At 37.4% G+C, this 25,905-nt stretch overlaps 1 long non-coding RNA gene across 1 annotated transcript; it reads right to left on the bottom strand.

Annotated features, from left to right (window-relative positions):
- Positions 1-208: 208 nt before the first annotated feature.
- On the bottom strand, positions 209-22,994 carry LOC144455806 (uncharacterized). Its single transcript, XR_013484596.1, has 2 exons — positions 22,895-22,994; positions 209-3,716 (listed from the first exon to the last, which is right to left on the bottom strand). It is a non-coding gene; the product is annotated as an uncharacterized LOC144455806 (long non-coding RNA).
- Positions 22,995-25,905: the final 2,911 nt, after the last annotated feature.

Genomic DNA, 25,905 nt, shown 5'->3' with positions numbered 1-25,905 from the left:
CCTTTTGTCTTCCCAAATGAACTTTGTTATCATTTTTCTAACTCAGTAAGGTAATTTTTCACTAATTGGGATGACATTGACTAAATTGATTAGGTAAAATGGTCATTTTTTTATTATATTGGCTTTACCTACCCCTGAACAATAAACATTAGTCCAATTATTTAAGTCTGACTGTATTTGTATAAAAAGCATTTTATGTTCATATTAGTGTATTTTTTTTGTCTGTTTTGGTAAGTATACTCTCAGGTATTTTATACTTTCTAGTTATTTTAAATGGTCTAAAACAATACTGATGACAATAGTGTAGTATTCCTATTTTCCCTTTTAATTAAATCTATTTTAACTTTAACTTTGTCTGAGATCATGATTACTACCCCTACTTTTTTACATAATAAATTCAGCTCCAGTCCTTTTTTTTAATCTTTGTATGTAGCTCTCATTTTTATTGTTTCCTGAATACAACATATTGTTGAATTCAAATTTTTAATATGCTATTTCTGCTTATGGACGAATTCATCCCATTCACAGTCTAAGTTACAATTACTTGTGCATTTCCCTCCTTCCTGTTCTTCCTCACTATCCTTCTCACTCTATTTACCCTATCCCTCCTCACTCCTCATAAAATACTTTTTATACAAATAAACTCAGACTTAATTGGAGTAATACTTATTGTTCATGTGTAGGTAAAGCCAATATAATAAAAACATGACAATTTTACTTAATCAATTTATTCAATGCCATCCCAATTAAATTACTAAAAAATTATCTTACTTCTCTAATCTACTTCTATCCACTACCTTGCCCTCCCATTCTTTGACCTACCCACCCCTAGAAGAGTCCCTCCCTCATCCTCTCCCCCCAACTTATCCCCTATCCCTCTCATTTCTTTCCGAATTTAGAAGACTTTTATACTCTTCTAGATTTATATGTTGTTCCCTGTTTAACCCATTCCTGATGAGAGCACAGTTCTAGCACTACCCAGTCTCTATCCCCACTTGCTTCTTCTGTATCAGTTCTTCCTTTCATGCTTCATTTGCATGAGATAAATACTCCTTTTTATTTCTCCCTACACATTTTTATTTTTCTAGAATCCCTCCATTGTACACAGCTCAGCTGAAGTTTTCTTTACAACTACCCAAATAATAGTGACAATCATAAAAGTACTGATAACATTTTCACATATAAGAAGCAAACAATTTGACCTTATTGAGTCCCTTACGATTGGTCTTTAATGTTTACCTTATATTTCTCTTGGATTTTATATGTCAAATTTTACATTAAAGCTGCTGTTTTGGTCACAAATACCTAAAAGTCTTTCAGTTCGTTAAACGTCCATTTCTTTTTCATTCGGGATTATATACTTAACTTTGCTGAGTAATGCCAGCTCTTTGCTCTATGGAATATAGTACTCCCAGACCTATGATCCTTCAATGTAATAGCTGCTAGGTCTTATGTAATCCTTATTGTAGCTCTATATTTAAATTTAAATTTCTTGTTACTTGCAACATTTTCTACTTAACCTGGGAGCTTTGAAACTTGACTATGACATTCCTATAAGTTTTCCTTCTGGGATCTCTTTCAGGTGGTGATTAGTGGATATCTTTTTCTATTTCTGCTTTAGCTTCTTGTTTTAGAACGTCAGGACAATTTTCCTTGATAATTTGTTGTAATACTGATTGTATCAAGATTCTTTTTTTTCAGACATACCTTTCAGGCAGTCCAACTATTCTTATACTGTCTCTCCTTGATCTGTTCTCCACATCAGTTGTTTTTCTGATGAGATGTTTCACATTCTCTCCTTTTTTTTTTATTCTTTTGGTTGTTTTATTATTTCTTGGTGTCATAATGTCATTAGCTTCCCTTTGCCTAATTCTAGTTTTCAAGGAATTATTTTCTTCCTCAAGTTTTTGATTCTCTATTTCCAGTTGGTTGACTTTCTTTTCATTATTTTCTTTATTTTCTTGGATTGCTCTTATTTTTTTCCCAATTTTTCCTCAATCTTGCCTATTTGATTTTTAAGGTCCTTTTTAAGTTCGTCCAAAAACTCTTTTTGGGCTTGGGAAGATTTGACATTTCACACTGAAAAATGAGTGAATTTTTTAGCTCCACTATCTTCCTCTGAATATGATCCCAGCTCCCTATCACCATAGTAGCTGTCTGTGGTTGGGTTCTTTCTCCTTTGCTTACTCATGTTTATTGTTATTTTGTTTTATTTTGTTTTTAGCAGCTATTAATATGACCAAGTTCTAGACCTGAGATATAAGGAATGATGCCTCAAGCCTCAGGTCCTTCTTAGTATTATTTCTGGGCTCTGTCCTGAGGCACTTTGGACACTCTTCTCCACAGCTAGGGCATCCAGCCACACTGTCACACAAACCAAACACTCTTGCTCCTTGTAGTCCCTCTGGTGGCTACAAACTACAGCTCTCCTCTCTGCACTGGAACTGAAATCAGGGACTTCGCTCTCCTGCAAGTGTCCACAGCCAGCAGGGTCCCCACCCTTCTGCTATGCACTCACCAGGCCTATGCTAGCTCCTCTTGGGATGGGTCAGGTCAGCACAGCTGTGCTTGGCATCCCCCTACAATTCAAGTTCCTTCAATCCTCTCCTACTCAACTGTCAGACCCTCCACAGTGTCTGTGAGGTGAAAGTTCCTGAGGCTGAGACTGCCTCCCAACCCCAGATGGCCCCAGGGCTTGTTGTTTGTTGATTCCCTAGAGTCAGGAGGTATTTGTACTTCACTTAGGCCCAACCTCTGCCCCTGGAGGCCAACTCTTTCCTCAGGTCTTCTCAAGTTGTCTTAGGAGGACATTGCTTTGCCCCAGTCTCCTGTTCATTTCTGCTGCTTCATGTTCTCTCTGAGGCAATGTTCTGTCTGTTTTTGTGAGAAAATTTGGAGAGCCGAAAGTTTTCTGACCTACTCTTCAATCTTCCCAGAATCCTGATTAACTGATTTTTAAAATAGCTCTATAAGGTTTGCTTGTCAAATTCAACCCTGTTCAGAGATATACACAGTTTTAGAGTTTTTTTTAAAATATAATTGCTGTTTATGTAGCCTTTTTAACATATTTTTCATCAATATGGTTTGGAGTTACTATGTTCAATAACTTATGAAAGAAGGTTTAAAAAAAATAATGTGTAAAATAAGCCTTGCCTCATTTGGACCACTTACTATTATCCTAATAGCAGCTTATTCCTAATTACAGGTGAAATACCCAAGAGAAAATAATTATAGATTCTTAAATATAAGAATGGCAAACTGAAACATAAAGTAACAACAAAAATATAATGATTTCATTTGAATTTCAGTTTTCTTGTAACTGTTTGTTAGGTGGACTAACTAGTCACAATGCAATTTTCCTACTCTTCTACTCATGGGGAAAAAATTTCTGGTTATTGAACTTTCTCATTCCTTGGATTCTGGACAAAAGGAAGTATACTGCACATCAATGTTTCAAGTGCTGAATTATTCTAAAAGAATATATTTTATAATGTCTCAAGTTTCTTTAATAAGTGTCAATAAACAACTTTAGTTACTCCATAATTACCAAGTTTCTTTGATGTAAAACAAAATATATATGCAACTCATCACAAAATATGTATTCTATAAATTATAATAATTCCATTGCTTAATTACATATTTTGGTTCCAAAAGTTCACTTGATGGTGGTGAGATCTTTAGTGGAACTGTGATTGATAGAAACGTCTGATGAGAACCTAAAAGAGGTTAAAAGAAAACAACTGTTACTTTTTTGTACAGTAGAGAAGCATCATGGAGTAGCAGAAAAAAAGATTGCTGAAATCATGGAAGATTTGGTTCAAGTTTCACCTTTGTCTCATACTGGTTGTGTGACCCTCGGCAAGTCACTTAGAGTCATTCGAGTCTCAATACTTTAGGCCACTCTCTAAGACTAGATGTTGCAAAGAAGGTATTGACCAGCTTTGGGAGATGGAATGAACTCACTTAGAAGGTTAGTATAACAATGAAATCACAGATTTTGTTTCTATCCCTAATTGTATAACAATATGATCAATAACTAATGATTTTGCATTTTCCTTTTTCTAAAAACCAATTCCAGAACTATTTAACTCAATTTAGTTTTGTTTTGTGCAGGGAAGGAGGAGGGGATGGAGTTGACCTATTCTTTTGATTTCATTGGCACAGGGACCTTTGCATAACTCCCCTCCACTAAAATCTAGATGCAACTGTGCTCCAATTCAGTCTTAGAGACTGACAGACTTGCCTAACATCATCCCATATGTGTGAAAGGTAGAACCTGAACCCAGATCCTCTTCGGTGGACAGAAAGACTAGCACTCTCTCTTTTCTCTCTCTTTCTCCTGTTCCATCTCATGTCATTGTTCAGCTCAATTTCAAAGCACCCCATCAAAAAAAGTCCCTTTGGTCTCACTCTCATTCTTTCATCAGTCTTTGTATACCTGGGCAATCTTAGGCAAGTCATTTCAAAACTCTGGGCCTCAGGTTCTTCATCTCCAAAATGATTAGTCTGGACCAGATGATCTCTCATTTTTTCCAACTCTAAAATATTATAATCCTAGGCTTTTCTGCCTTTTTAAGACCTGTTTTTAAATATATGTTTATAAAATGAAAAGTTTCTTTTTCCCTTCTGTACTCTATATCAAGTAATTTATTTCTTATTAAGGAAAAAATTGTATTGTCTTAAAGATTTCCTCTATGGCTACATGCAAAATATGTACCAGTTTTTATGACAGAGAGAATGACATGTACATTTTCAAAGTGAGGCTGTAAAGCTTTAGGATTCCTTTAATTCTTTTGTCTTTTTCTATAACCATCAGAAGCCTTAATAGAATAGTCTGCTTACTTTATAAAATGCACTAAACATTCCCAAAAGGCAACAACTAGCTGCTTCTGTCTCTTTATATGTTGCTTTAACACTTTTCTCTGGGCTTTCTATACTGTGAGGTTCTAAAGAAATACTGGCTGCTTTTTTTTGGGAGGGGTGAGTGGGGGACTGCCTTTTCTGAATGAAAACATTTTTGTTACAGTAGAAGCTAGACCAGGAACTTGCTAGAGTACCCATTTGTGTGCTCCAGTAACTCCTTAATAGGGCTATAGATACTCTGTAACCAAATAAAACAGCCCCCTCAGGAAATTTAGAGGAACAGAAAAGTAAACAGATATGAAGAAGGAAAAAAGAAAGACCAATAAGTAGAGACAGAGGAGAGCTAACCAATTTTTCTCCCTTCTCAACCCGGCCTAGTGGAAGCAAGTAATGCTCCTTCCATTTTTACCATCCAGGAATAAGTAACCTTGGTCTCCTATGTGATGTTTTCTAAAGTCCCAAAGCCACTGTTAGCAATTATGGTTGGTGTTTCAAAATACTGCTCCAACTTTGAAAAATATATGAAACAAACAGAATTATGGCAATACCTAGGACTTAAGAAAACTCTTTTTGTATAATTTGAGGGACCATGAACCTAACATAAAAATTCACAATGAACTTCTCAGGATTATTATGGGATTTCCTAAAATGGAATTTTGTAATTGTAAATGAAATGGAAGAAGGGGCAGCATTGATCAAAGAGGAACTTATCAATTGAGTGCCCCCCTCTTCCTCTCTCCACTGGTTCATCTGATGGTGTAAGTAGCAGGTAACACAAACAACAAAGCATTATGGCCTTAAAGGAAATGAAAAGCAATTACACTTCATAACTTCTCCAATTTCTTGCACTAGAGGGGGGCAGAGACTTTGATTGCCTGAAGGACCAGCCATGACCCTGGTGCCTTTAAGAGAGCAACACATTCTCCAAAAAGTCAATCAAGGCAGAAGACAAGTATGAGGAAAGTAAACTCTGGCAGGAGAGATGGTAGCTAGCTTTAGAGGAAGAACGCAGCTGTTGAGGGAAACCCTCTTTGCCATTTTCCTTGTATCTCTACCACATGGTAGCATCCTTCCATTCAGAAGGTATTAGATATTCTGGTCATATGTGTTGCCTACATGTAAGTCATATTACCAGTGTAATCTACTTATGTGTTACTCTTCCCACTGATGCTATGTATATTTATGGGAGACCATACCCAGGATTATAGGGAGGATGTTTTCTACTGTTTTTATAATACCATCTGTAATGGGTCAGAACTGATCCAACCAGTCAAGTGACTGAGGTCTAAGAGTAGAACAAAATGAGACACTCTTAGGTCATTCAAGAGTTAACAAAATGAGATTTACTTAACTATAGCAGAGAAAGGACATTCAAAGCAGGCAAATGAAATTCACTGAGGATACAGCCTTGATTCATCTAAGTCCAGCTCTCTTCTACCTCTCTTGGTTATTCTGGTCTCTAGAAATTTAAAGAAAAAGCTCTAGGCCCTCATCTCATGGCTGTTTTTGCAGTCAGACACAATAAGCCCTTCAATATTTTTTTAAGGAAAAACTAGTCTAATTTGCATAGCATTAGGTTTTAGGATATTGCTCAAACCATACCAAACTCCTTGGTGGCAAGGTCTAAAGTTCTTTTAGAGCAAGGGCTCTTAACCCTGGTTCTTAACCTAGATTTCACAGTGGTTCCATGGACCTGAGTGAGAAATAATACATCTTTATTTCCTCTAATACATAACTAAAAGTTAAGATTTCTTTCAGTTATCTGAATACATTATTCTAAAAGGGGGTCTACAGGCTTCACCAAACTGTTCAAGAAATATATGACACAAAAATATAGTTCAGAAATTCTTTTCTAAAGGATCTCCTACCACTTAACTTGACTGTAGGTCTTTTGCTAGACAACCTCAACCTCAGGGATGCAAAAAGCCTGACAAACTCACTCCCTCTAGAGCAGGGAAGGGAAAGGGTAACCAAATCTCTACTCCTTTAGAAGTCTCTACTAAGGGGCTGCCCCAGTTTATTCTCCCCCAAAGCACATCACTTTCTAAAACAGCTCTTTGGTATTCTAAATCCCTTCTGGGGAAGAATTGTCTAGTGACAACTGGGTACTAATAACAGCTAACGATGAAAGTTTACAAAATGAGCTAAAGAAGGAAATGGCAAAGGACTCCAGTATCTTTGCAAAGAAAACTCCAAATGGTGTCACAAAGAGCCAGAGTGAAATGACCAAACATTTATATAGTACTTTGTATGTGCCAGTCACATGTTGAATCTTCACAACAACCCTGGGAGGTAAATGCTATTTATCCCCATTTAACAAATGAGTAAATTGAGACAAACAGAGGTTAAATGATTTGCCCAAGATCAGTCATACAGTTTGTAAGTGTCTGAGGCTGGATATGAACTCAGGTCTTCCTGATTCTAAGCCCAGCACTCTGTACACATAGCAACCTAATTACCATACTGACAGTAATGTAGAAAGCCCCCATCAGTTCCTAGTAAGCAGGTTATGCTCCTGCCTTTGCCACTGTTTATTGTCTGTGTCTACTCTGCTGGGGTATGTCTCTGCCCAGAGACACTCAAATCCTATACAAAAGCTACCCAGGGCCTGAGCACCTGTGACAACCACTGTTCCAATGTGAAGGAAAACGCTGTTAGAAATTGGCTACCCTCCTATGCCAGGGACTCAGTGCTCATAAGCTACTACTATTCCTCTGTGCTAAGGCAGAGGCACTGTCATGCCAGGCATCTGACTCTGCCCCTTATGCTAAGGTTAAGCTCTGCCATCGGATTAACAATGACAATATGGGGATCTGATTATTCCTGCACACCAGGGGCCAGTGCTACCGAGGCCTGATTCTCATCCCTATGCCAAAGACAAGCCTTGTCACAGGCCTGAGATCAGCCATGTTGGTCCAAATTTCATCCCTGTCCCATTCTGGGGCACGAATGCTGCAATATGTTATTCTCCCCCCTTATACCATGATCAACCTTTTACGCTTTCTACTGGTCCTGACTCTGCCCCCTGTTCAAGATGCCATGTTGCCCCATTATACCACGGCTGAGCATTGCCACAGATGTGAACATGGCTATGCTGCCACTTCTGCCCTGTGCTAGGGCAAGAGTGCTGCCAATGGCACTATTGCTTTTGGGCCTTGAGCTCTGACCCTCCAAGATGGAGCCTCATGATGACCACTGAGGCAGAGCCTGAGCACTGCTTCTCTGTCCTACTCCTACCTCTACGTCAGAGCTTCCAGAGCTAAGATTTCTTTATTAACCATTATCATTCAATATTTCTCTATCACATATAACCCGAGAACCAATTCTTATTTTTTTTAAAGGCATTTGGGGTAAGTGACTTGCCCAGGGTCACAAAGCTAGTAAGTGTCAAGTATTCAGTCTGAGGCCAGATTTGACACAGGCCTGGTGCTCTACCCACTGTGCCACCTAGCTGCCCCTCCAGAAGCAATTCTTGGCCCTCACTGGGAATTGCAATCCCTCTACCGTTCACTACTTTCTCAGATTATCACTCCTACTCTGGCTATACTTTTTTCTCTTTCCAATCTTGGTTTAATCATTTTTTTCAACTTGAAGCTATTCTCTACTCTCAAATCCCATCATCTTGTCCTATCAAAGTTTATGCCTTGACAAATTCTGTTGCTCAGTCATTTCTTTGGGTCTGATTCTTCATGATAACATTTGGGGTTTTCTTAGCAAAAGATATTGGAGTGGTTTGCCATTTTTTTCTCCAGCTCATTTTACAGATGAGAAACTGAGGTAAATAGGGCTAAGTGACTTGCCCAGGGTCACATAGTAACTGTCTGAGGCTAGATTTGAACTCATGAAGATGAATCATCCTGACTTCAGCTCCACCAAGCTATCCCTTGACAAACTCTAACTTTGGATTAATCATGCCATATACTTCTATTGTTACTACTCACACGCTAAAAGAACAGAGCTAGAGGAAGTCATGAAACCACAGGCTGGATCCACTACAAATCTTTCTTATCAAATCTCAACTAGGTCCTCTCTACAACTAGGCAATCCTTTTATTCCTCCCTAATTAATTCATTATGCCACTAACAACAGCAGCTGTTCAAAACATTCTCTTCTCTTTTCAAGTCACCCACAGTATTCTCTACCCCTCTGTCCCTCATTTTGTATAACTCTGAGTTGAGGACCTTGACCAAAAAATCAAGATCATATATCATACTACAAGCTCCCTCTTCTCCCATTATTTTCATCTCACATTCCTTTGACTTTATACCCCACTATCACCATCTTATTTCTGGTTACTGATTGGGAAGGTTAGCCGTCTCCTTGGCTAGACAAACACTTACAACATGTACCCTTGAACTCATCCCTTCTAAATATTCTCCAACAGATTTACTATATCATCATTTCTCTCTCTTTCCAATTTTCAGTATCTATTAACTATCTCTAAAGCCTACAAACATGCCCAAGTTTTCAATGTCATCAAAAGAATGTCACTATATATTTTCTGAAGTTTTGATTAACAAAAATATTTTCATTCTCTCCTGATTCCATTACACTGGAAAAACAAAATAAAACAAAACTCATATAAACATGCACGCTTATGTAAAACAAATTCCCTCCCTTTTCTCATTTCATATAGCACAATATTCCATGACATTCATATGTCATTTGTTCAGTACTCCAATACCCAGCTGATAAGCAAACCCTTAGTTTTCACATCTTTTCAGCTACAAAAAAAGATGAAGTAATTATTTTTCATAATATGGTTCCTTGTCTTTTTTCTTTGAATTCTTTGGAGAAGATATAGTAGTGGTATAAAAGAGTATGCATAGTTCAGTGATTATTTTTAGGCAAAGTTTCAAAGTGCTTTCCTGAATGGCTGTACCAACTCACAGTTATACCAAAAATGTATTAGTGAGCCTCTTTACCCACAGCTTCTCCAACACTTGTATTTCTTTCTGACACCTTTACCAATCTTATGGGTGTGAGGTGAAATGTTAAGAGTTGCTTTAATTGGCATTTCTCTAATTATTATTGATATAAAACATCTACAATACATATATATAATTTACACATAGATAGCTTGGTTCTCTTCCTTTAAAAAAATACTTTTTTTTTTTATTATTTTACTATTAGGGAGTGATTTTTTTCTTATAAATTTGAATCAGTTGCTTATATATCTTAGAAATCAAAACCTTAGCAGAGAAACTCTTGCTGTGGTGGCAGACATCTATAGCATGTGTAGCTGGAGAGGCTGAGGCTAATAGATCACTAAATCTGGCACAAATATGGTGAGCCTTCAGAAGCAGAGGGCCATCTGGCAGCTTAAGAGAGGAGAAACCAAGCTTCTGTGAATGATCAGTATTAGGATCAAGGCTATGAGTGGTTGCTGCACTTCCAACTTAGGGAAAAGAGGGAGTGAAAGAGGGAAGAAGAGAGAGAAGAGGAGGAATAAGAGGAGGATGCAGAAAAGCAAGAAAAGGAGAAGAAAACATTTATTAAGCAACTATGTCCTAGGTACTAGGGATACCAACACAAAATTGAGGCAGTACCTGCACTAAAGAGAGAAAGAAGGGAGAGGAGGAAGGGAGAAAGAGTTATTTCAAAGGTTCTTTTCTTCCCTGCTCCTCCCCTCCATTATATGCCTAATTTCTAGTATCAGCTGTATCAGTTTTATTTGTATAAAAAAAAACTCCTAATTTTATGTAATTAAAATTGTCCATTTTGTCATCTGTAATCCTTTCTATTCCTTATTTGCTCATTAATTGTTCTCCTAGCTACAATAAGATACTATGTTCATTTACTTCTGCATGTTTTTTGAATAGTATTTTGCCCCAAATTACATGTCAAGACAATTTTTAGCATTCATTTTTACAAGATTTTGTCGGGTATGATAGATTTCTATGTTCAACTGATTGTGTATATTATTTCATCTTTCAGACAATTACAATGAGAATAAGGTCCAAGTGATGCCCATTATCCTCCCTCCCATCTTTCCCTCCACTGTACTAGGTTTTGTGTACCTCTTCTTGTTAAATAAGTTATCCCATTATACCTCTCCTTTCCTTCTGCATCCAGTGCACTCCTCTTTCTCATCTCTTAATTATTTTTATGTCATTCCCTCAAATTCACCTTATCCTCTATGTATATTCTTTCTAGCTGTGCTATTAGTGGTACAATTTTTAAGAATTACAAGTATCACCTTGTCATGTAGGGATGTAAACAGTTCAGCTCCACTGAATCCCTTATGTTTCTTTTCCCTTTTTTCCCTTATTAGGCTTGTCTGGGGTCTTGATACTGGAGATCAAAATTTTTGTTCAATTTTAGTCTTCTTAGGTAAGTTCGAAATCCTTCTATTCCATTGAGTAACCATTTTTTTCCCTTGAAGTATTATGCTTAATTTCACTGCGTAGGTGATTCTTGGTTGTTGTCCTAGCTCCTTTGCCTTCCAGAATATCACTTTCAATGACCTCCAATCCTTTAATGTTGCAGCTGCTAAGTCCTGTGTAACCCTGGTTGTGGCTCCCCAATATATGAACTGTTTCTTTCTGGCCACTTGCACTATTTTTTCCTTGATCTAATAGTTCCATAATTTGGCTAGAATGTTCCTTGGAGTTTTTATTTTGGAATCTCTTTGCTGAGGTGATCAGTAGATTCTTTCAATGCCTATTTTGCCCTCTGGTTTGAGGATATCAGGGCAGTTTTCCTTGATAATTTCTTTGGTTTTCTTCCTTTTTTTTCCCTTTTTTTTTTCTTCCCTTGATAACTTCTTCAAAAATGCTCTCTAGGTCCTCCTTTTGATTCTAGCTTTCAGATAGTCCAACGATTCTGACATTGTCTCTCCTGAATCTATTTTCCAGGTCAGTTGTTTTTCCAAGGAGGCATTTTATATTTTCTTCTATTTTTTCTTTCTTTTGAATTTGATTCTTGATGTCTCATAGAAATTAGCTTCCACTTGCCCAATTCTAACTTTTAAGGAGGTGTTTTCTTCAGTTAGCTTTTGTACTTCCTTTTCCATTTGGCCAACTGTACATTTTAAGGATTTGTTTTCTTCAGTGGATTTTTGTATCTCCTTTTCCATTTGGCCAATTATACTTTTTAAGTAGTTGTTTTCTTTTTCCAAGCTGTTGACTCTTTCTTCATAATTCTCTTGCATCATTCTCATTTCTTCTTCCAATTTTTCTCTACCTCTCTTATATGATTTTTAAGATCCTTTTTGGGCTCTTCTGGGCTTGAGACCACTTCCTGTTTTTCTCTGGGGTTTTGCCAATAAGTGTCTTAACATCATTGCCCTCTTCTGAGTTTGTATCCTGATCTTCCCTGTCACCACAACTTTCCATGATCAGATTGTTTTGCTATTTTTTGCTCTTTTTTTTTTGGCCTTTTTCCCTTTCTTTTAAATTTCATCTTTGTTCCCTAGGTATCTCAGGCTTCTTGTACCAGGAGCTTCAGACTCTGGCTGTTCACCTGGCACTACAGTGATGTTACCCTGAGACCCACGGGGGACCCTTATGTCTGGTGCTGCACTGAGGGGGTTGCTGTCACTACTGGATGCCATAGAGATCTGGCAGCTTACCTGGTGCAAAGGCTAGAGTGTGCTGAGGCTGGTGGGCCATTTCTGTGTTTCCCTGGGGCTACACTGAAGCATATACTGGTCTGGCCACTGATGGCTGACTGCTTGCTTAGGCACCTGTAGGGTCGGCATCTACCTGTTTGCCCAGAGCTATGCTGAAGCATGCAGTGGTTCTCTGGGCTGGAGTCTTCCCGTTCCCCTGGCCATGCTGAGGCAATTTCTTCCCATTTGCCTCAGCACACACAAGGGAATAGGCAGACTCCCTCTCTGAGAACCTCCACATGTTTCAGTGTAGCCCCATGCAAACAGGCAACCTCTAGAGGCCATGCCTCTGTATATTCTGCATAAAATTTGTTTCATTGATTACTTTTCTATTTTTTAAACTCCTCCAGATTGTTTTGATAATCACCACTTTGTAACATAAAAAATGGTTCTATCAGGCCCCCTTACATCTTTTTTCTTTTTAAGGCAATTGGGGATAAGTGACTTGCCCAGGGTTACACAGCTAGTAAGTGTCAAGTGTTTGGTCTGAGGTCGGACTTGAACTCAAGTCCTCCTAACTTCAGGGCCAGTGCTCTATCTACTGTGCCACCTACCTAGCTGCCCCATCTCTTACATCTTTTAAGAATTATTTTTCTTAAGATTCTTCAGTTTCTGTTCCTCCAAATGAATTTCATTATTTTTTCTTAGGTTTTATAAAGTAATCCTTTGCTAGTTTGATAGGTTGTTGTTCAGTTGTTTCAGTCAGGTCTAACTCTTCATGACCCCACATTTGGGGTTTTCTTGACAGACTAGAGTGGTTTCTATTCCCTTCTTTAGCTCATTTTACAGATTAGGAAACTGAGGCAAACAGGATTATGTGACTTGCCCAGGGTCACATAGCCAGTAAGTATCCGAGTTCAGATTAGAACTCAGGAAGATGAGTCTTTCTGACTCCAGACCTGGTGCTCTATTCACTGTGTGACCTAGATGCCTACTTGGATTGGTACAAAACTGAATAAAGAAAATTAACTAAGATAGTATTGTCATTTTATTATATTGCTTCTGCCAACATTTAAGCAATTCATATTTAGTTACTTAGGTCTGTCTTTATTACCATAAAGTTTTATAGCTGTATTTATATAGTTTCCATATATATATATATATATATATATATATATATATATATATATATATCTCAGTAGATAGACTTCCAATTGCTTTATATCTTGTACAGTCATTCTAAATGGAAATTTTCTGTCTCTTCTGGTGTTCTGTTTGTAACACCCAGAAATGCCAATAGTTTATGTGGATTTAATTTGTACTTTGAATCTTTACTGGTTACTGTTTCAAATAATGCTTAATGGACTCTCTAGTGTTCTCTGAGTAAACCCCCATATCATCAACATACACAGTTTTTATTTCTTCATCTATATTTCTTTAATTTTTCTCATCATTGTTATAATGAACATTTCTAATACTATGTTAAACAGTCATGGTGATAATGGACATTCTTGGGTTAACCCTGATCTTACTGGAAAGACTTCGATTTCTTTTTCTGAGCTAGGATTATTTAAATTCATTTCTTTTGCTATTAAAATCAAGCATTTTATATATACTTATTGAACTATTTCATTTAAATTGTCTTATTTGCATATAATTGGGCAGAATATTTTCTAACTTTTTATTTCTTGTAAATTTTTTTTCCATTTTTGATAGTGGTAATTTTGTTTTCCTCTATTTTTCTTCATATTTACATTACAAAGGAATTTATTAGGATACCTTCTTTTCCAGTCTTTTCAAATAGCTTTAGTAGAATGAAGTTAAATGTTCTTTGACTGTTCAACAGAATCCACTCATAAATCAATTTTGTCTTGGGTGTTTTTGTTCCTGTAGAAGTTAATTTGTGACTTGTTCAATTTATTTCTGTGATTTCTATTTCCTTTTCTGAGCATTTCATATTTGTGTAAAATACATTCATTTCATTTAATTTGCTTGTTTTATTGGCATACAATTGGGCAAAAAAATTTCTAATATCCTGTATATATTCTTCATTTGTTGTTAAGTTCTTTTCATTTTTAATCCTGATTTCTCTTTATTTTAAAAATGAATTGACTGATGAATTTTCTAAATAAATTTCTAGTTTTATTAATTCAAAACAGTTTTGCTTTCAATGTACTGCTATCTTCATCAACTTCCAGAATATCTATTTTTTAAATCTTTTTTTTTTATTTTAATGTCTTGATCATTGTTGACGAAATTGTTTAGAGATTTTCCCCTAAGGCCTGCTTTGCCTGCATCCTCAAATGTTGTCTGATGAGTGTAATTATCTTAATGAAATTATCTATTTCTATTACTTGTTCTTTGACCCACCTAAAATGTTTTCTCCAATGGCCCATTATTTAACATAAAGTGTATTGCACCAGTAAAAGGTGTGTTTAATTATATCTGTTTTTCTCCATTTGTTTGCTTTTGTAACCTTATATGGCCAATTTTTTCCTGTCATGTACAATATTAATATGTATAGTCCTTTTTATTCCCATCCAATAATCACCTCTCCATTCCTATGAGAAGTATAGGATCAGTTTCTCTTCTAATGTTTTTTATGGTAAGATCTTTAATATCAAGGGTATATCTCCATTCAGAATGTATTGTGGAGTATGGTGTAAGATATTGGTTTCAGCCTAATTTCTGCCAGACTGCTTTCCAGCTTTCGCAGCAGTTTTTATCAAATAGTTTTTTTTCCTAAGTAATTTATGTTTTCCACTTTACCAAACATTGGATTGAGTTCTATTGTTTCTGAATCCCTCTTATCTAGTTTGTTCCACTGATTTAGCTCTCTAATAATTTAACCAGTACCAGATGGTTTTGATGACAGACTGTTTTAATCTAGTCTAAGGTCTGAAAGTGCTATTCCCCCTTTGTCCTTACTTCTTTTCATCATTTCCCTTGATATTTCAGATCTCTTTGTTGTTTCTTGTTGTTTTTTTCAATGGTGTTATTATTTTCTCAAGTTCTACAAAGTATCCCCTTGGTAAACTAATTCATATAGCATTAAAAATATAAATAAATTTTGGTAGTACTGTCATTTTTATATTGGAATGGACTCACCATGGGCACTGAATATTCTTTCAGCTCTTCATTATTTCTTTAAGGGAAGCTTTGTAATTTAATCTGAAAAAGTCTTTTGCATGCTTTGTAGGTTGATCCCCAGGTATTTTATGCATTGGCAACACAGCTTCTTTTGCTCTGAGCTACAATTACGGCTTTTCATGCTATTTAACAAGTGATGTTTCTAACTCCTAATAATGGCTTTAATTTCATGTTAATTGGTGATACATTGACCTTTTTCATTTTTGATACTAGTAACTGAGTTTTTTTTTAAATCAAATCAACTAATGGTTTATCTATTTTATTGGGTTTCTTTTTCATGAAACTAGCTCCTAGTTTTATTAATTCAATGGGTTTTTAACTTTCAACTTTATTAATCTCTCCTTTGATTTTTCAAGATTTTCATTTTGGTGTTTAATTAGAGATTTTTAATTTGTTTTTTTTTCTAGTTCTTTTGTTGCAATGCCCAATTAACTTACCTGCTTTGTCTCTCTTTTATTGGTGGGCACACTTAAAGATATAAATCTAAGCATTGCTTTGGCTGCATCCCACAAATTTTGGAATGTTATCTCACTGCTGTCATCCTCTTTAATGAAATTGTTGTTTTTCATTTGTCCTTTGACTCATTCATTCTTTAGGATTATTTTATTTCTAATTAGCTTTTAATCCATCTTTCCATGACCATTTATTAAAGGTAATTATTACATTATGGTATGAAAATGGTGCATTTAATATTTTCACTTTTCTGCATTTGGTTGTGAGTTTTTTATGCCCTAATACATGGTCAATTTTTGTGAAGGTGCCATATACAGCTCAGAAAAATGTACACTTTTTTGTATTCCCATTCAGTTTCCTATAGAGGTCTAACATATCTACCTTTTCTAAAATTCTAGTCATCTCTTTGATTTCTTTCTTATTTATGCTTAAATTTTTATGGTTCTGAGGGGAAACTTGAGGTCCCCCACTAGTATAATTTTACTCTCTATTTCTTCCTGTAATTCATTTGACTTTCTAAAAAATAATTTGGATGCTAAGCCATTTGGTGTATATATGTATTTGTATTGTTCATTGTCTCTGATGCTTTATAGCAAGATATGCAGTTTCCCTTCTAACACCTTTTAATTAGGTGTATTTTTGCTTTGGGGCCCCTAAGGGGCACAGTAGATATAGTGCTAGGCCTGGAGTCAAGAAGACTTGAGTTCAAATCAGCCTCAGACACTTACTAGCTGTGTGACCCTGGGCAAGTTACTTCATTCTGTTTGCCTCCGCTTCCTTATCTGTAAAATGAGCTGCAGAAAGAAATGGCAAAGCACTCTAGTATCTTTTCCAAGAAAACCCCTAAAGGGGATCACAGAATCAGACATGAATGAAAATTAAATACTTTTTTGCTTTTGTTTTGTCTGAGATAAAGATTGCTACCCCTCCTTTTTTTTTTTTTTTACTTCAGCTGAAGCATAACAGATTCTGCTGTAGCCCCTTATTGCTACTCTGTGGATTTCTGTTTCAAGTGTGTTTCTGGTAAACAACGTATTATAGGATTCTAGTTTTTGATCCACTCCACTATCTATTTCCATTTTATTGGAGAGTTCATCCCATTCACATTCAGTTATGATTACTGTGCATTTCCCTCCATCCTATTTTCTTCTGTTTATCCTTCTCTCTTTTTTTATCCTGTCCCTCCTCTAAAGCTTGTTTTGCTTCTGACCACAGCCTTTTATCTGCCCTCCCTTCTATCATCTATTCCTTTCCCTTGTCCCCCTCCCCTCCTACTTCCCTGATGGGTAAGACAGATTTCTATTACCAACTCTGTGTATGAACATATATACACACACACACACACACACACACACACACATACATATATATATATATTCATATTCATATATATGTGTGTATAAATACATACATATATACACACACACATATATATATATATATATATGTATATACCCTTTTCGAACGAATTTTGATGTGTTATGTTCAAGCATTGTTCACTTCCTCCATACCATTTTCTCCTCCCTTGTAAAAGCTCTTCCTTGTGCACCTTTCATGTGAGATAATTTTTCCCATTCTTCCCCTCCCTTCCCCCTTCTCCAACTGCATCCTTTTTTCTTCCTTATCCATTTTTTTACATCATCCCAACATATGTGACTCACTCCTGTGCCTTCTATGTAGAATCTTCTAACTTCCTTACAATAAATTCTTAGAAAATAAATGTAGGGAACTAATACTAGAATTTATGGCCTTCACAATAATAGTCTTCACACAAATTGTTCCATACAGAAAGGTGAACAGTTTAACCTTATTGAGCGCCTTATGACATCTCTTTTATATTTACCTTTTTATGTTTCTCTTAAGTCTTGTATTTGAAAGTCAGATTTTCTATTCAGCTCTGGTCTTTTCATCAGGAATGTCCAAAAGTCCTTTATTTCATTAAATATTCACTTTCATCCCTGGAAGAATTCTACTCCATTTTGCTGGGTAGGTTATTCTTGGTTGTTATCCCAGTTCTTTTGCTTTCCAAAATATATTCCAAGCCTCTCTACTCTTTCAATGTGGTAGCTCCTAAATCTTGTGCTCTTGGGTGGCTCCACACTATTTTGATTTTTTTTTCTTTCTTACTGCTTTTGAAGCATTTTCTCTTTGACCTGGGAGCTCTGGAATTTGGTTATAATATTCCTGGGAGCATTCATTTTGAGATCTCTTTCAGGTGGTGACTGGCAGATTCTATGATTTCTATTCTAAGATTTCAGGGCAGTTTTCCTTGCTCCCATTTCTGTTAATGTGTACACATAAATTCTAGTATTTGTTCCCTATTAAACCTCTTTCCTCCTTCTATTCTGATTTCTCTCTTGAACATTCTGTTGCATCTCATGCTCTCTGGAATCCACAGGATTCTGTTTCATCAGGTATTGGTTGAATTTCCTTCATCTTGCAATATCTTTTTGAAGAAATGTGTAGTCATTTAGATGTTTTAATAGCATCTTCCCATCTTTTCTAAAATATCCCCCTTGCTGATATATTTCAGTGACTCCCTAACTTTACTAGGAACAAACATAAATTCCTCTATTTGACATTTAATGCTCTCCACAATCTAGCCATTTCTCACATCTTTACCATCTCCTTAAATATTACTGCTTTTGGGGCAGCTAGGTGGCTCAGTGGATAGAGCACCACCCCTGGACTCAGAAGGACCTGAGTTCAAATCCGGCCCCAGACACATAACACTTACTAGCTGTGTGACCCTGGGCAAGTCACTTAACCCCACTGCCTAGCCAAAAAAAAAAAATTAGAAAAATAAACATTACTGCTTTCCATGCACTCTTTGGTCTAGCCATACTTGCCTACTTAATGTTCCTTACACACGGTATTACATTGATGGACCTACTTGAATGCTGTCTAGAGTGCTTTCTCCTCATTTCTTCTCTCTTAAACTCCATGTTTCTCTCACGACTGAGCTCAACCACCACCATCCATCCACAGGAAGATTTTCTCAGTACCCTTAAGCAGCTACTGTATTTTTTTTTACTAATTTATTTTGATTTATCAACAATCACTTCCATATGCTTCTGAGATTAAAATTTTTCTCCCCCTTCCTCCCCACTACCCTCCCCACGACGGTGCACAATCTGATATAGTCTATACATATACATTCCTATTAAACATTTTCACATTAGTGATGTTGTAAGTAAGAATTAGAACCAATTGGAGGAACCAGCAGAAAGAGGAAACAAAACTCACAGGAGAGAAAAAAAATAGCAATTCAACTGCCATAGTTCTTTCTTTGGATGTGGATAGCATTTTCCATCACGAGGCCTTTGGAGATGTCTTACATCCTTGTATTGCTGCAAAGGGTTCAGTTTATCAATATTAGTCATCGCACAACCTGTCTGTTATTGTGTACAAATGTTCTCTTGGTTCTGCTCACTTCACTCAGCATCAGACCATATAAGTCTTTTTCTGAACTCAGCCTGTTCATCATTTCTTATAGCACAACAGTATTCCATTACATGCATATACCACAACTTGCTCAGCCATTCCCCAATTGATGGGCATCCCCTCAATTTCCAATTCTTTGTCACCACAGAAAGAGCTGCTATGAACATTTTTGTACATGTGGGTCCTTTTCCCATCTGTATGATCTCTCTGGGATATAGCCCTAGAAGTGCTACTGCTGGGTCAAACGAATGTATTCTCTTTTAAGAATGACTTATGTATATGTGACTTCCCCATTGGACTATAAACTCCTTGACGGCAGAGACTATTTTCACTCTTTAAGTACACATTACGTACAGCTGTAACATTCTGCTATTAGAGTCTAAGAAGAATCTTTTTTTTTAAAGAAATAGAACTTGCATTTAATAGACTTACAATGGTAGAGACAACATAAAAATTATATCAATAACGAAACTTTAAAGCATGACCAAGCAGTGAAAAGAACTGCGAATATAGTCTGGAGAAGTGATTTTCCTTAAGCATTGATGTGACCGTATCATTACTCTCCTCAATAAATTCCTATGGCTCCTTTTTGCCTCTAGGACAGGAGTTCTGAATTCTTAACAGAAGTCCGTGAACTTAAAGTGTATATATATATATATATATATATATATATATATATATATATATATATATATATATATATATATATATATATATATATATACATACATACATATATACACACACACGTATATATATGTATATATACATACAAACACATATATACACACACATACATATGTACTTTGATTACTATACTTCAATATAATTTCTTTCCTTTGTATTTTATATGTACTTTGGTTAGTATACTTCAATATAATTTCTTTCCTTTGTATTTTATTCTATGCCATTAGAAAAAGTTATCCTGAGAAGAAGACCACAGGTTTCACCAGACTGCCAAAGTAGTCCATAGCACAAAAAAGTTTGAAAAGCCCTCCCTGAGGATAAAATACAATCTCTCCTGCTTCTTTTTCAGAGACTTTCACTCTATTCCCAATCTATCCTTCTAACCTCATTATAAACTACTCCACTTTTGCACTGGTTAGTCCTCATACCAGAACGTATTCCCCACCCCACCCACGACCTCTGCCTCACAGAATCTCTTTCTATCAAGATCTAACTGAAGACTACCTTTTAAAATTTTTATTTTACTATTTGTATTAAAACTCATAAAAATTTCCAAATATTCCAAGCCACGAAGCCCATTTGAAAGACTCATTGGTGAAGACTGATTACTCTATGCCTGCTTGAGTGGTTCAGATAGTGAGAGCTGGTAAAGAAAGATCCTGGTCTTCTTGTTCCAGCTTCAATAAAGACGATGTGCAGGTCCAACCTCCCTTCAAACTGAAGGGAAAGACTGGAAAGAAGCCCACATGTAGAAAGCGATCCATTCAATCATGCATCTATTTCCAGTTTACTACACTAGACATTTTGGAAAATTTCCCCTTGTTTGAGATCTGGGACTCTTTCTCTTCATTGAGCTATCTGGCTCCCAGAGGCAGAGCTCATTCATCCTGTGGATTATCTGGTATACAGTCTCATGTATATTTTCTCTGATTTCTGTTTGCTATCTGTTTGTATATATGGATTTATCTGCTAGTTGTTATGCATATTCATTATGGAACCAGCATTTGGTAGGAAGGGAGTCAAGCCCTGGATATATACCTTGGGGCACTCTTTCCCTGTTAAGGGATAGTGACCAGGAATATAACTTGAACCTGAAACTTATTTCTCCGAGACTAACAATATTTAAGAGAGCAAATAAATATAATAGTCTCCTAATAGCCCCTCTCTTTGAGAACAGCAGAGTAGCCAGCTTCTGGCCTCAAACTCCTGCCTCCCTTCCTGGCAGGAATCAAAGTCTCCCTTGGAGAAGAACTGGGGGAGAAGACCAGATGCATCTATTCTTGCCTCCCTTCTAGCCACATCCAGACAGACTCATGTAACCAACATGATCAAAACAACACAATTTACCATACATACCCCTGACATGTATACAAAGAATAGGGGGAAAACAAACAGGTTGAATAGAACACCATGACTATCTTATATACACCTTAATGGGGGGTTAAAAAGTACATATTAAATATATCAAGGCAGTTCCCACATTGCCCTGCTTTTTAATGTCCTTTTCTGAACTTTCCTTTCCCCTATATCTTTGTTTCACTGATGCTTTCTTTTGTTTTGCTTCAATGTTACTGCCTTCCCCTTTATTCCACTCCCACAACACTTCCCCTACAAATAAAAATCCACCCTTTATATTATAAGTTTAATTAAGCAAAACAAATCAACAGAATGCTCATGTCTGAAATGTTCTACTCTGCTCTTACAAGTCTATGTTCTCTACGAAGAGATGGGAAGGATGATTTGTTTTCAGTTATACTACTATTTCCACCCAAAAAATCCTGCTACTACCCTCAGTCTGTAAGTAGGAGGCAGCTAGGTGGCTCAGTGGATACAGCTGTACACTTGGAGTCAGGAAGACGTAAATTCAAATGCATCCTCAGATGCTTACTAACTGTATCACCCTGGGCAAGTCACTCAACCTCCCTTTGCCTTAATCTACTTAAGAAGGAAATGGCAAGCCATTGCAAGAAAACCCCATGGACACTGTGGTCCGGAATCACGAAGAATCAGACACTGAACAACAAACTCTTTAACTACCTCGTATTTATTTTCTATTTATCCTGTAAAAGTACGTGTTATTCCCTCCCTCAAGGAAAACGTAAATTCCTTGAGAGCAAGAACTGAGTCAATGTTTAACTCCGCACCCCCAGAGCCTGATACAGCCTGGCCACAAAGCAGGCACTTAATAAATGTCTGTTGTCTGTCACACGAGAATTCCCCCAGTCCCTTGGTCATCAATATCCCCTCTGAAAGTATCTGAAGGTCTTCCACCTGAACATAACAACACCACCTAGCACTGATACTGCAAGGATACCAATGTGCTTTACATCTACCAGGCTATCACATCCTCACCACCTTAGACCAGAATGCAGACCCAGGGGCAGTAGGGGGAAGGGGAAAGGGGCATTAAGATTTAGGCCCGTGTCAGGATACGATTAGGAAACAGGTGTACCCATGGCAGCTGCGTGCAAGGGGTAGGTGCTGCTTGGGAGATAACTTTTCCGTTATCAGGTCTCAAACAAAGAAGGATGACGGGCCTGGGGAGAGGGGTAGGGAGAGGGGGAGGGCGACGGATGAGCCAAGGATATCCATTTGTTGCACTGACCAAGACTTCACTTGTTTCCAGCCCTCCCCCCATACACATACATACAGAAACACGCACTACCTCTTCCCCTCCCCCCACCCCCCAAAAAGTTGCCCCGCCCTTGGGCGGGAGCTAAGCCCAGGCCGGGTCGCTAGACTTACCTAAGTCCGTGAGCAGCCCGGAGAGTAGCAACAAAAGAGGAAACATGGCGCCTCCTTCGGACAGATCTGAGAAAGCCACCGTTGTGTGTGTAAAACTGGGCGCGGGGGGGGAAAAAAAGCGGCTTCCGGTGGTCTCGCGAGAGCACGTCGGGATGGGGCAGGGCGAGCCCTGGAGGCTGCGCGGTGTGGACTTTGAAACTCCCAACTCCCGAGCTCATGCCGCACATGCGCGGTGTGGCTCCCTGCGAAATGGATGGGCTGCTGCTGAGAGTTTTTAAGGTCTGGCTTCCAGGGTCTCCGAGGGGCTGGGGAATGTGGAGGGAGTGCTGTGCTGGAGCCGGTTCAAACGAGGTTGAGCAGGTCGTTAAATTTTCAACATGAGCATTTACCCTGGGAAATCAGGTATATGTAACAAATCACGTAGACTTTACTGCTTTATTGATTGTCTAGACTTCAGAAAGGGATGTTAGTGGTACCATGTGTTAGTGATGCAGATAAAGCTTCAAATATGCCCTGCACTTTCTTTTTTTAAGAAGAACTTGTCAAATGTTTGCCAGCACACCTCTGCAAAACCATTCCTATAGAACTCCTTTAATTTATGAGGCATCTGAGACCCAGAAAAGTGAGGGATGTGACTTACCTAAAACACCAGTGTGACCATGTCACCCATCACTCAGTAAAGTCCAATAACTCATCATCATCATCATCATCATCACTAGCATCTATATAGAACTTTCACCTTTGGAAGGTGCTTTACAACTACCTCATTTGATCCTCACAGCAACCCCTAGAGGTAGATAATATTAGTATCCCCATTTAAAGATGAGGAAAGTGAGGCAAAGCCTAGCTCACAAAACAGAATTTGAACTCAGGTCTTCTTGACTCCAGGTTCGGCACTCCTGCATCACCTAGCTATACTACCTATTACTTCTAGGATCAAATATAAACTCTTATGGCATTTTAAAATCTCCACAATCTAGCCACTCCTTATCCTTAGAATCTTCTAACAGGTTATCCGTACCTCCTGACACCACTCTATAGCTATGTTGACTTAATTGCTGTTCTTCACATAAAACACTCCATCAGCCTTCTTCATCCATTTACACTAGCTAGCTATCCCCCATGTGTAGGAATCTATCTTTTCTTAGCTCTGCCTCTCAAAATCTCTGGTTTCTTTCAAGATTCTTCTGCAAAGCACCTTCTGTAAAATGCCTTTCCTGATCCTGCCAGCTGCTGTTGTCTTCCTTCTAAGTTGACTTTATTTATATATTTTGTATAGAACTATATATGTATGGCAAATTTCTCCCCCATTAGAATATAAATTCATTAAAGATATTTTTGTATCCCCAGAGCTTACAGCAGTGCCTGGCACATAGCAGATGCTTAATGAATTCTTAGCTGACTGATTTCCACCAAGGAAACTACATTATCTGTATGATTCATTGCTTCAAGGATTTTTTGATGTCCCAGTTATAGCTGCATGTCTAGAGCAATGGATTACTGAGAGTCTCAGGGTTCAAATAAGCAATCCTTTGAATAGAAGGATTTGATGTTCAAGTATTCCAAGGTAAAAAGCATTTCCCAAGGTGTTAAAAAGCAGTTCAAAGAAAAAAAAAAGATAGCAGCTGCTAAGGATGTTGCAATGAGCAAAGAGGTCTTAAGGGCTCTCTGCCAGAACCCCACAGCTGATTTTATATCTTCCTTGACTGAAGGGCCCAAAGCTAGTTCCCACATCAATACATATATATGGACAAAATTCAGTCAAACTGCCCACGGTCTGCTCCATAACTTTTTTGCTCACAACAGCTCCAGCTGTGTTGGGGGGAGTGTTGGTTAACTCAAGACTACCCACTTCCAGCAGTCACCTTGCCCACAACAACACTCCACCCCAAGGCCACCAGTAATACAGAGTAAAAATGTTTACCAAAATAACCCTGATATTTTGCCTCACACCCAGCAAAACTGACAGAGATGACAAAAGCAAATAGTAAATGTTGGAGGAGCTGTTGAAATAAAGGCACATTGATGCAAAATGGTAAAATTACCCTTAAAAATAATCCATAATTATGAAAAAAGTGAGTAAAATGTCCATAACCTTTGGACAAGTTATTCCACTGCTAGGCATATACCTACAAAAGGAAAGGCTCTACGTACCCCAAAATATTTATAGCCATACTTGTTTTGGTAGCAAAGGACTGGAAATAATGTACATTAATTGGGGAATAGCTAAGCAAATTGTGGTACATGAATATAATAGAATATTATTGTGCTATAAGAAACAATGAACAAAATGAATACTAAGAAGCACAGAAAGATTTACATAAACTGGTACAAAGTAAAGTAAGTAGAATCGAGAACATCGTATGCACAATGAATAACCATGAAACAGAACACCAAACTAATGAAACTGAAGTCTCTAGAATTATAAGGATCAAGGTTGGCCCCAAATAAAGGATAGAATATATCACCCCCCAGCTCCTTCGCATAAGTGAGAAATCATGGGGAACGTACTGTCTCTAATACTAGAATTTTTTTATCTCTTATTTGGCTTTATGCAGTTTTTTTTCTCCTTCTTCCTTTCTTCATACTTTACTATATGGGATGGCTCTCTGGAATGGCTAGAAAGAAAAAGAAAAAGTAATGAGTACAAATTCCACTGAGTGGGAAGTAGAATTAGTTACTAGAGTGGCCTAGAGGACACAACCTCAGAGCTTGATGAGATCACATAAACTGTTTACTCCAGACCACAAATAACGTTTAGAGTCTCTACCAAAGAGGACTGGAAAGTAGACAGTAGTTCTGTGGCTTCTCTGCCCTCAGTCTCTGAGCTTGTGTTTCTCACCTCCTTCTATTCTACTGAAAGAGTATGAACATGAGGAGGCCCTTTAAATTTTGCACCCTCTAAATTTTCTGCCCTAGCACAAGTCCCAGATTACTTTTAACTCTAGTCCTTCATATTCAGTTTCAATAATTTTACCCTGGATAAAAATTTTAAGGGGATTGGAAGAAGT

Source organism: Phascolarctos cinereus, unplaced genomic scaffold, assembly GCF_003287225.1.
Source record: "Phascolarctos cinereus isolate Bilbo 61053 unplaced genomic scaffold, phaCin_HiC Scaffold_2;HRSCAF=192, whole genome shotgun sequence".
In the NCBI taxonomy this organism is placed as follows: domain Eukaryota; kingdom Metazoa; phylum Chordata; class Mammalia; order Diprotodontia; family Phascolarctidae; genus Phascolarctos; species Phascolarctos cinereus.
Note: the sequence above shows the minus strand (reverse complement) of the source record. Positions and strands in the feature narration are given on the sequence as shown.